Source organism: Papio anubis, chromosome 8 (genome assembly GCF_008728515.1).
Source record: "Papio anubis isolate 15944 chromosome 8, Panubis1.0, whole genome shotgun sequence".
In the NCBI taxonomy this organism is placed as follows: domain Eukaryota; kingdom Metazoa; phylum Chordata; class Mammalia; order Primates; family Cercopithecidae; genus Papio; species Papio anubis.
In genome coordinates this window covers 87,323,955-87,337,085 of record NC_044983.1, presented here as the reverse complement: position 1 = coordinate 87,337,085, position 13,131 = coordinate 87,323,955, and the positions used below count along the sequence as shown (strand labels likewise).

Below are 13,131 nucleotides of genomic sequence, written 5' to 3'. Positions count from 1 at the left end.
TTTTAATCTCTTAATTTAGTAATTTGATCCATTTTGAGTTAATTTTGGTATATGGTGTGACAGATAGTTCTAACTTTCTTCTTTTTGTGTGTGAATGTCCAGTAATCCCAGAACCATTTGTTGAAAAGATAATTTTTTTTGTCACCCTTGTCAAAAGTCAATTGACTAAAAATGTGAGGGTTTATTTCAGCACTCATAATTCAATTCTATTGTTATATATGTCTAGTCTATTGCTAGTATCACACTGTTTTGATTTTTCTAGCTTTCAAGTAAGTTCCAAAATTAGAAAATGTAAATCCTCTAACATTGTTCTTTCCTTTCAAGACTTTTTGGTTATTCTTTTTCTCTAGCATATGAGAAATATTTTTCCATATGAGTTTGAGATTAGCTTGCAAATTTCTCCAAAACAGTAAATTAAGATTTTAATAGGAATCATGTTGAATCTGTAGATCAATTTGTAGAGTACTGACATCTTAATAATGTTAAACATTACAATCCATGAACATAGGATGTCTTTCAACTTCATTAACTCTTCTTTAATATCTTTCAACAATGTTTATAGTTTTCAGTGTGTAAGTCTTACATTTTTTTGGTTAAATTTATTGTCAAGCATTTTATTACTTTTGCTATTTAAAAAATAGAATTGTTTTCCTAGTTTCATTTTTGGTTTGTTCATTTTTACTTTAGAGAAATACAATTGGCTGGTTTTTTTGTTTGTTTGTTTGTTTGATGGCGTTTTTCTCTGTCACCCAGGCTGGAGTGCTGTGGTGCAATCTCAGCTCACTGTAACCTCTGTCTCCTGGGTTAAGCAATTCTCCTTCCTCAGCCTCCCAAGTAGCTGGGACTACAGGCATGAGCCATTATGCCTGGCCAATTTTTGTATTTTTGGTAGAGATGAGGTTTCACCATGTTGGTCAGCCTGTTCTTGAACTCCTGACCTCAGATGATCTGCCCACCTTGGCCTCACAGGGTCCTGGGATTACAGGTGTGACCCACCATGCCCAGCCACAGTTGAATTTTACATATAGATTTTGTATCCTGAAACTTTACTAAGCTTGTTTATTAGTAAATAGCTTAATTTTTACAATAATCTTCCAATTCCACATTTAAGACTTGTCTGCTTAAGACTTATAGGCATTACATTCTTATGACTTATTTTTGATGAAATTAGAGATATTCTAGATTATAGCAAAACAGTTTGAAGAACAAATATAAAAACTTAACATTTCTTTTGTAGATGAAATAAACAATACAGTCCATTTTGTAGGAATAAAATTCCATTATATTATATAATATTGAATTTTTGTTAATAATGTAGATTTGAATTTAAGAGAGTTGCAAATTAGGTACATAAAATTCTACAGCACATTCTTTCTCAAAATGAGGTCCCTAGACCAGCAGTACCAGCATCACATGGAAAATTGTTAGACACTCTTGTGCCCCACTGTATACTTACTAAATCAGAACATCTCGAGTTGGGGGCTCAGCAGTCTGTTTAAACAAGACTTCCAGCTTATTCCAATGCGGGTTAAAGTTTTCAGACTACTGCTAGAAGTCACCAGCTCTCTGGTCTTTACATCGGGATCATCTCAAAGAACTTTAAAAAAAAATACAGATTCCTAGTTTTTATTTCAGGCACTTAAAAATCCGAATTTCTGAGTGGAGGTCTAAGAATATGTACTTTTCTTTAGAAAAGCATCCTAGGTTGATCTGATGTGAAGGTTTGTGATCTGCTGCCCTAGATTATAGTATGTCCTCACATTCAGAATGGTTAGTTGAAAGTTTTAAAACTGGTGAAAATATTTAGCCAGATTGTTAAAATTGTATGTGTAATACTTCAATCTTTGTAGCCAAAAGAAGACAAATATATTTATGCTTTATTTTATGACTACTTTTAATGACAGCACAATTTAAAATGATTGGAAATATTGATAATATAATTTTTAGAGACAGTTTTCTTCCTTTCCAATCAGGAGTTGGCAAACTTTTTCTATAAAAGATCCAAATAGTAAATATTTTAGTTTTTGAGGTTCTGCATAGGTTTGCCAGATAAAATACAGGACACCCAGTTAAATCTGAATTTCAGATAAGCCATAAAACATTTTTGTAGTGTAAGTATGTAATGATTATTGCATAAGTCATACTTATAGGAAAAAATAATTTGTATTTTAATAAAATTTTATTTACAAAAATGGGACCAGTGCATGGATGGGGTCCCTTCCCACTGTATGGGCCATGTGTGGTATGGCTCAGGTGCCTCCTTCAATCCATATCCTCCTGCCCTCATCTAGTTCTGAAAGTCTCATACCATACTGCCCTGATTTCTATAGCTTTATAGTAAGCCTTTAAATCCTGTAGTATGAATCAGTCAACTTTGTTGTTGTTTTTCCAAAATTATTTTGGTTAGTCTATGTCTTTTGCTTTTTCATATAAATGTTAGGATCTGCCTTTCAGTTTTACAAAAGCCTGCTTGGATATTGAAATAGGATTGAATCTATAGATCAATTTGGGGACAATTTACATTTTGACAACTTTGAGCCTTGTAATCCATGAACATCAAATATTTTTAATTTTTCTCATCAATATTTTGTAGTTTTAACATACAAATCTTGTGCAGATTTTGTTAAATTTACATGTAAGTAGTTGGTGTTTTTGATGTAATTTTAAATTATACTTTAAAAAATTTGTGATTTTTTCCTTGCTTTTATACAAAAATATAATTGATATTTGTATATTGTTCTTATATCCCAAGACCTTGCAAAACTCAGTTATTAAATATAGTTGTCTTTTTTGTATATTTTTGGATTTTTTAAATGTAGACAATCATGTCATTTGTGAATATAAGGAGTTTTATTTTTTTCTCTTTAACTGTATTCTTTATTTTTTTTTCTTCTCTTGTTGCACTGGTTAGGACCTTGCACACAATTTTGAACAGAAGTGGTGAAAGCAAGGCTATCACTTTTTAACTTTTTAAAATGTTTCATTTACTAACTATTATGTGATATTTGGAAATGTGGGGAAGGCACTTTATTTTTTTTATTTTTTGACTTTTTAAATTATTTCCTTTAAGTTCTTAGATATATGTGCAGAACGTACAGGTTTGTTACATAAGTATACACGTGCCATGGTGGTTTGCTGCACCCATCAACCTGTCGTCTACATTAGGTATTTGTCCTAATGCTCCGCCTCTCCTAGCCCCCCTCCCCGCTGACAGACCCCAGTGTGTGATGTTCCTCTCCCTGTGTCCATGTGTTCTCATTGTTCTACACCCACTTATGAGCGAGAACATGTGGTGTTTGGTTTTCTTTTCCTGTTAGTTTGCTGAGAATGATGGTTGGGGGAGGTGCTTTAAAACATAAAATTCTGATATTCTCATTTTTTAATCATCAGAAAAATCAATTAACATTTTTGCAAGAAAGGAAAAGAATGGTCTGTGTGAAATTTTACACCAGCATTTGATTATGGAAATAGAAATGGGAGAACCTTGGAGATCAATTTATCCAATTATCTTATTTTACATATGAGGAAACTAAAGTTCTCCATTCCTTAACATACAATTTCTTAAGAAAAAATGACATCTCTATAGCCATTGGCTCAAGTTTTAATTTTGCGTGTCTAGAGCTCGGCCTCTGCTTCCCTTAATACAGCATATCAGAAAACACCCTAGCTTTGTGCTTTGAGAAGTGTTCCTTTCTGTTTGAGTCTTGTCCTCTGCAGGAACCGTTTAGAGGTAGATAATGCTGTTATCCACCCCCGGAGTTGATGACTTAATTGTTCTGGAGTATAGCTTGGGCTTTGGGTTTTTAAAACACTTTCCATGTGATTTTAATGTGCTAACAGACCCATTCCTAGGGCAGTATGGTGCTCAGAACCTTAGGTGGAAGCTTGTTATAATCTTAGAGTCAGATGTGACTCAGGTGTTTTGGATTTTAATCGACACCAGGTGCAGGATCCCCTTCTAAGGACTGCGTAAGTATGCGGCGTCCGTCGCTCTTGGCCTACTGCCTATGTGGACCTGCAGAGGTCTTACAGGGTAATTTCTGCTGCCGGGGAAACAGCCTTTCTGTGCATCGACTTTCAGTGACCTTCCAGCCGTGATTCCCTCCTGGCCTTCACCTGCAGATGTCTGCCTGCCTGTTCTTGCCGGCTGGCTCGGCAGAAACACTCATGCCATCTGTGCTGGGCTGTCTGGACCAAGAAGGTTTGGATAGAGGGCGGACTTTCCTGTGGAGTCAAAGGCCAGCCGCACTGCCCTGGCTCAGGGTAAAGATTTTTAAGGTAGCTCTACCTCCATGCAGCAACTTCTCACATGGTGTCTTAGAAGAGGTGCAGAATTATCAGGTAAGTCCTCTATCCTTAGCAAATCTGACCTTCTTCTAATATTTTCTTTCAAAAAACAAAAACAAAAAGAGTACAAAGTGGCATATTTGCATGCCACAGGGGACATACAAATCTTATTCAAGGAACATAATTATGATATTTTACCCTCATTTCACTAAGCATTTTATTGACTGTAATAAGAACTACTCCAGGACCAAAGACTTAAAACATGAACAAATTAAAACCATCCCTGATGTAGGGAGTCCTTCTAATCTGAAGCATTCCTCCTCATTCTGTTTTCAAGATCTATAAACACCATATGTTGAGTGGACAGTGTTAGAATGTTCTGGCTTAAACTATGGTCTGTTTTTCTTTCTTTCTTTTTCTTTTTTTTAATCCCCTTGAGACTGACCTAATTGATTCAAAAGACGAAAGACCAAGGATATTACAAGAGAAACAAGAATCAAATGCTAACAATTCACATGCATATGGAATTACTTATTTTATCAAAAAATGTTCCTGAACTTCACACAGTAAATGGTCAAAGTGATTCTTTTACCATCTGACTGTTCAGTTAATATACAGAGTCCTGTACTGCATTCTTAGCATGAATGACACGCAGTAAATTAGATACATAGAAAGTTGTCTTACCTTGACCAAATGGCAGTTAGAGTTGAATGAAGAAGTTTTGCTGCTGAGAAACTTAGGAAAAATTGACAGCATCCCTTTTCACATGATCATTAATTCTTTTGCTCTGGAAATAAGGTCAAGTTTTATGGACGATGAACACCAGTGAGAGTAAAAGTTCTTTAGGAAATTGCTTTCTAGCTAAACCTAGTTTCATATCACTTTCCACCCACCTGTCTCTCTTCTTATTCAACCCACTTCAATTCCTCCTTACAAATAGACAGGCAGACGTTTCAGGCAACCAGACCTGCTTTTTCAGTAGCCTTTTCCACTAGGGTGGTGAGTGGGCAAGGCTAACATTTGTGCAAGATGCTCATGTTGATATAACTGAATCTGTGAGTTCAAGGACTCAGTATGCCACAATTCAAAAAACCGTATCAGCAACCATATGTATTTTTAAAAGAAAGAAATATTACTGACAGCACATGCTTTATTAAACTGATAATGCAAAGCAGCATTGTCTTTTCTCAGGATTGGTACACCTGGCTGTACCTCAAACCCCATCTACTTACACACAATAGCATTGTTAGTTGTAACATTCAGTAAGATTCATCATCCAATAAAATCACCTTTGTCAAGTGCTGAGCCACAGACAACTGCACCCTGGCATTGGAGGCCATACTTGTTGATCCCATGAATAAAGATGAAATCTAAGACCTCTTAAATGCAGTCCTTCGTAACACCATTCAGGGAAATGCATGTGCCTGCAAATGTCTGGTTTCCCAGCTTTCATGGCAATGCACACTGCATTTTGGAGATATTGCTAGACAGATGGGTCAGGATGAGTCAGGATGCAAGCCTAATGTGCATCCCTCCCCTTACCACCACCACCAAAGCAAGTATACCTCGTTTCTTCTGAGAGCAGAGAAAATGGGTTTAGACAAGAGGCACACTGACAGGAAGAGAAAAAGAGAGAGAATTTTTCTCCTTCTATTTGTTATGGGAGCAAACTAAGCAAACAATGGAAAGCAAACCCTATTGCCACAGCCGTGGGTGCTTTCCAAGTAACATTTTAAGGAAATCTAATAACAACTAATATTTTTGAGCATTTGTCATGCATTAGGCACTTTTTAAAATCACATGAATTAACTAATGTTATCCACACAACAATGCTACTATTATTTACCATCTCTGTATTTCTAAAGAGAAAACGGAGGCTAAAAGAAGTGAAGAAAATTTCACAGATAGTGTCAGGGTCAAGTTTAAAACTTAGCCATTCTTGGGCCAGAGACTGCATTAATAACCATTGCTCTCTACAGATGTCTCTGATAAGAACTTGATATTCGTTCTTATTAAACCTCATTAATTCTGTAAGGTGACTACTGTTTTTCTACTTTACAGAAGAGGCTATGGAGACATAGAGAGGTTAAATAATTTGCACAAGTGAACATCCTTTTTATACTCTTGGAGCTGGGGTTCAAACCCACACAAGTTAACGAATGACAACTACCTTAACCTTCTTTCAATATGCACAAGATGTCGAATCAATGGACCCAGCAAACACTACATCCCTGTGGTCTTTTGCTATGTCCCTTCTGTGCCTTTGGCATTGCCATCTCCACCTCTGTTCTAGGAGGAGTTCATGTGGGCACCAGATCACATGTTGATGGTATGATTGTCATTTTTACCATTCTAGACTACAGGTTGTGGCTGGCTGCATTTCAAATTATGTCATCATTATACTTTAGAACTGATAATAATACTGCGGACAATATTTCTACTTATGTTTGACATTGTGACAAAAGAGATCTATGCAAACCAATGCATTTTCAAATATCAAAGTATACTTCAAAATACCGTGAAATGCTTAGACTTCCAACATGAATAGGTACATTTAGAAGACAAGCTGTCTTTTATTCAATATACATTTTATCTGAGGGAGCAAAAGTTAGAATATGTTTTCCTTGGAGTCTGTAAAAATCACATAGCTTGCAATAGAACATCATAAATTTACTCAGGCCTCTTCAGATATTGAACTAAATATATCAAATATAAAATACATATACATATCTTTAGCCTGCACATGTTTATTGTAACTGGTCTCTGTGGAATTTCTCTTCTCATTATATAATGGCATAAATGCTTTGAGAGGCGGTGAGAGAAGAAACATTCCTTCAATATCTTCAAATGATAAAAGATAGACATCTTTTGTTTGATGAGAACTATAGTCAAAATAACCGTTTAAAGAGTACATAAAAAGAAAGTACAGAGCAAAGTACAACTGAATAAAACCAGACCTGAGTTTCTGTGGCAGAGAGAGTCCAGACATAGCACAGATGGATCCAGAAAGAGGCTAGCACCATTAGACTTTTGAAATTAGGGATGCAATTTTTGATAAGAGGTGGGGGAAAAATGCTTCTTGGCTGTTTTCCACTTTGGAAGTGGAATGAGAATGAGAGGAGTTTCCTTTTGATAATAGCCTCTTGGATGGATTTAATCACTTTAATTTTGGATTCCCTCTATTTTCTCTTGCCAGCTACTAATACTTATAAAAATTCTCAGATTCTGAATATCTATGTAAATACAACTACAAGCCCTGTGTTTGGGGTGTGAGGATTTTACTACATTATAAGATATTTTAACTGTTATTAACTCTTGAAAATCAAAGTTGAAGCTTTAATGTTTATGTAGATTATCAAACAGGAATTTTTGTTCAGAAAATTTTCAGGTTTGTGAAAGGGTCAGTGTTAGAGAAAGGAAATCCCTACTTTCATAGTTTCTAGTGATATTCTGGCAGAGGATAGATGGATTCCATATGTTTCATCTGGTCAAAGGATGAGAACAAAAACTACTGCTCTGAAAAATCAGAGGCACCTGACCCAAGACACATCATGGAATAGTGGAAAGAATATTAAGTGGAGAATGAGAAATTATTGATTTTCACCAGAGACTGCTACAGACTTAAGTTGCTTAACTATTCTGAACCTGAGCTGTTAAGATTAAAAAGCTAGGCAGTCTCTACAAGCCTCTTCCAGCTAGAAAAGTCTAAAGTAAAAATGTATTGTTAATAGTAACTGTTATTATTCTTCCTACTATTTATTTATACCCCACTTTGGGACATAAAGTGTTTGAGCTTGGCCAGGTACAGTGACCTATGTCTGTAATCCCAGCACTTTGGGAAGCTAAGGTAGGTGGATCACCTGAGGTCAGGATTTAGAGACCACCCTGGTCAACATGGCAAAACCCTGTCTCTACTAAAAATACAAAAATTAACTGGATGTGATGGCTCATGCCTATAGTCCCAGCTACTCGGGAGCTGAGGCAGGAGAATCACTTGAACCTGGGAGGTGGAGGTTGCAGTGAGCCAAGATCATGCCACCGCACTGCAGCCTGGGCAACAGAGCAAGATTCTGTTTTAAAAAATAAATAAATAAATAAATAAATAAATAACCGAAGTCATGGCTTAAAGAAACATAATTCACAACTGGATACAATAAGTAGATAAATGGGTCAAAGGAAGAAGAAAGTAGTTAATTAAAATAAAGATTAGTGCCACTTCACTGATATCAGTATTAAGGTGGTCTGAAGTACTGTCTACAGGTAGCACAAAGTTTTACTCAGAGGAAGATCTAGGTCCTCTTGAATGTTTATGTCCATCGGTGCTGAGATCCCAAAGTTCATTTCTATATGGCACAACCACACCAATTTATTTTGGAGGATTTTCAAACAAAGTATTGACAACTACCTATGGTAGTATAAAGTAGTTTCCATAAGGATATATGCAGGTTAACTAATTTAAACCAATTTAGCTCTTTCATGAAAATCAGATATAGATTAGTGAGAAAAATATAACCCTAGACAATAGAACAATTTGGTTTCATGTGAAGAACTGACAGACACTTGCCAATTAAATATTGGAGGACACTTGTCAAAAATGATTATTTTGGCTTTAAAATTTTGATTTTCAACTCATTTTAATGAAAATTACATGGAAACTCAGTTACTATTTTTGGCTTTATTTATTCTTAGCTACTTGGGAGGGTCATTGCCTTTGAGCCAGCATGTAACCCCAGAAGCAATGAAAGAGATGCTGTCTAGTTGATCAGTTCAAACCTGATGAGCAGTGAGTTCACAGATAATGCAACCAAATCACTTGATTATCCACCTGAAAACAAAGAAATAGAGAAGACCATTTAGCTGTCAATATTTGGTAGCAGAAGAGCCATTGTTCCTGCTTTTTAAGTATTGCCTTTATATCATTAAGATCCAAGACAAAGAGAAATTGGTAAAAAAAAAAAAAAAAAAACAAAACAAAACAAAAAAAACCCACCACCATTTTACGTACTTAAAAGTTGATATCTAGTATATACATGAATAACAATGACTCTAGAGGGAATTCATACATAGGTTTCCCAAAGTGCTGGGATTACAGGCTTGACTGTCCATAAAGTCAAAAGTTGAATAGCTATCAATGAGAGTTGCAAATCTTCTGCTGCATCTCTGAGTTTCTCAAAAGATGATACATTGTGTAACAATCATCAGCCATGGAAGAGCCCACCTTCTTCCTGTGCAGGATATTGGCCAAAACTTAAAATTTGCCGCCCCAAAAAAGAAACTGACATGAAATTTGCAAAATATATTTAACAAGCCAGTAGATTCATAACTTGCGGATATCACAGGATTTTCTTCAAAGAAAAGTGATTGTCTCTACTTTGGGCGCCTCCAGAGTAGGGGTGGGGGCCACATCCATAGAGTTCACAATGGAAATGAAGAGTCAATGATCAAGACCCACCAGAAATAATCAACCTAATGAAATTCTAGTACCAGAAAAACCAAGATTCTACAAAACTCTGTCATTTCTTTCCTGAGAAAAACAGCCTTTCTAGATGCCAATCAGGATTGGGACTTTTATTATTGTATCCACTGTTCACCAAATTATACCAAGGAAACCCATATAGTAGAATATGACCTAATTCCATTTCTACTTGTCCAAATCACATTTTACTCTCAAAATTCGTACATTCAAATTGTATGAGAGTGTAAAGAGCTTATAGTGAAATTTAAATGAAATAAACACTTAGGTGACTATTTCCAAATTCTGTCTCCTATGTTACTCCGTCAACCCAGTTAGGAGTACTTTTAGCTTCTTGGTGATCTTCCTCAAAAAAGGAATAAGAGAGCAAGTCCCATAATGGAAAAATCTCATAGCATATGTGCCAGTCTGCCAAAAATATATTGATAGGGAAATTTTATCTACTAAGATAAAAAAGATACAGTTTCAAAAAGTTCCCAGTCATGAAAAGTTGCTAATGGAGCTTTAAAAATTCTCATTTCATTCCAATTTTTAAAACATTTTAAATCTTACCAATCCAGTCTTATATCTGGTACATAAGGGACTGTAGTGTATAAAAAGTATGGTATAATGCCTCCCCAGGATTAGTGAAGGGGCCTCTACTGTGTTATATGTGGTCTCAAATAGCCATGCTAAATGTGTTGGCAATCTAAGAGGGTAATCATAATAATTGTTAGTCCTGTAGGACCCAACTTGTTTTAGGTGCTACAACTTAGGACCTTTACACAGGATGTCTCATATGTATTATCACATTTAATTCTCATGGCATATACTTGTACAGCATCATTTTATAGATGAGGAAACTGAGAGAAGAATGTTTTGTAAATTCAGTACACATTCTCCATGTCTGGTGTAGCCTCTTTACAATAATAAAGCATTTCTTAATAATTATTTCATTAAAATTTACCGTTAAAGCTTTTACTGTCTTAGTAGTTTATAGTTTATAACATGTTTGAGTAGTAAATTTTAATGAGGTAGACTAAACTGTAGACATTGAAAAAAATTTAAGTTAGATCACATGTGTTTTCTCTTTTGAATAGTAAATGGTATTGGTTTTTTGTTGGATGAAATGGTTACCTACTTCAAAGATATGACTGTAATAATTTTACAAAACATTTCTAAGTACAATGTAGCTGAGAACTGTTTTCATACTTCCTATGGTATAGCATGTTCTCTGATTTCATAATTTATCTTCATTTTTATGAGCAGTGTTTTCCTTGAACTTGTTCTCAAAGGAAACTGCAATTAATATATGAGTTTTCAATGAGTTGATATTCATCCAAATCTGGTGTCTCAAAGAAAATTGCATGGTATTAAAAATGTTGGGGTATCTCAACTGTTTGCCTTTTAGCAACTGTTTGGCAAAACTCTCACATTCCAAGTCTCCACAGAGCAGTCTCACGAGATGAACATGTCTTGCACATGATTTGTCTTCAGGGATATGAGAATCCAACTTTCAACAGACTAAAACCCAACTGAGGAATGATGTCTTTAAAGTATGTGTCAGACAACCCTTCAAAAAAAGAAAAATGAAATGGATAAAAATCTGTAATACATTTGGGAAAATATATACTCTACTATACTTTCTATATCGTAAGTTAAGGAACAAATTACATTATTGATTAACATATTTCCTAGATGAATCTTATCTTCTCAGTCCTTCTAGAGAAGGTTATTACTAAATAGTTCTGTATCAAATAACTGGAAGTAACAAAAATTGCACATGTCAATTGATCACAGATGCCTTTAGGATATCCTTGTGGAAAACAAAGATAACCACATGGATTTCATGTACTTTTCTTTAAAAAACACTTAGCCTTTTGTCAACTTCGAGAGAATGAATCAAAAGAGGTATATTTGGTAATGTTATAAACTTTCTCTGCTAGGAAAGTCGCCATCAATTCTACAGCTATGAAAATCTTAAACCACAAAGTACCCATCTTTAAACAAAGCCTCTTTCCTCCAAGATTTCTCAGTTCTTCACTCCCAAGTACACGTTTGTCTCTCAAAGACTGTCAGTTTCTCATGCCTTCTCATTTCTCCTGGTTTGTTGCCAGCTTCACTCTCCAGCACAAGGCCTTCTATCTTTTCCTCTCACTTGCCCTGTAAACTCTCAATAATGGCTCAGTTTACTTACTCATCTGTCTCCATTATTTTATGTTTTTATTTGCTATAATAAAAAGATAGGGTCTCACTATGTGGCCCAGGCTGATCTTGAACTTCTGGGCTCAAGTGATCCTCCTGCCTTGGCCTGCTAAATTGCTCAGATTACAGGTGTGAGCCACCATGCCTGGCCCTCATTTCTTTTGAAATTTTAGAGCTGCCAGCTCTGCTGGGGAAATCACTAGCTCATAGCATTCTTCTTTGGAACCCAAAACCTAACAATATGCAAAATTAGAGGTTTTCATCTTTCTCTTTCGACTCATATGTTCTCCTGTGCCCCTGTCCCATGTCAATGAAAGGTACACTGCCAAACCAGTGTATGAGTCCCTTGTATAGCACATCTAACCATTCTCTGAGACTTGTTGACTTTTTCTCTCTAATATGTCCAGAATCTACTTCCCTCTCACCATTCTTACTGCCATTGCTTTAGGACATTCCATCATTATTATTTCATGTTTGGATTGCTGCAAACATGTCCTACCTCAATACCCTTCCTCTATTTTTACCCTCTTCTAGTCTATTCTTCTTATTGAGATAGAGTCATTTAAAAAAAATTCTAATCTATTATGTTGCTTGTCTCTTTCATCCCTCCATTGACTTTCTGCCACAAACAGTATAAGAACATGCTTGCCCCTTAATATGATTATCAAGGTCTTTTGTGACCTGTTACCTGCTTGCCTTTTTTGACCTATAATTCTACAGAATTATTGAAGTTTTCTAATGGTAATTTTTTTTCATACTTTTTCACCTGTGTTTGAAGTGCCATTATCAATGTTCTTCATCTGTAAAATCGATGGTATTTCCTCTAAGACAGCTAGATGCTTTCCCATCCTGAATCCCGATTTATCTTCTTACCTTACTCTGGGGTTAATATTTCTCCTGGGTGCTTCCTTAGTACCACAGTATAATATCACCATGTATCAATGTTATTTGTCCACCTTATCTGCCAGATTACATGCTTTTTAAAAGAAAGGGCAATGTTCAGTCCTTATATCCCCAGAATCTACCCAAGAGTATGCCAGTTCTCAGAAATGTTTACTGAACAAATAAATGAAGAATGTATTAAAAGAGTGAGCCTATGAATGGATGAATGCTCTCAAAGGACTCATATGTTTTTCTCCAGGGGAGAAGCAAATGCAAAAAATAAGAATAGAAGATTTAGTTGAGTA

At 35.6% G+C, this 13,131-nt stretch overlaps 1 pseudogene; it reads right to left on the bottom strand.

The window, feature by feature from the left end:
* The window catches only part of LOC101012628, a 43,781-nt pseudogene extending 30,989 nt beyond the window's left edge, over positions 1 to 12,792 (bottom strand).
* Between the last annotated feature and the right edge of the window lie 339 nt (positions 12,793 to 13,131).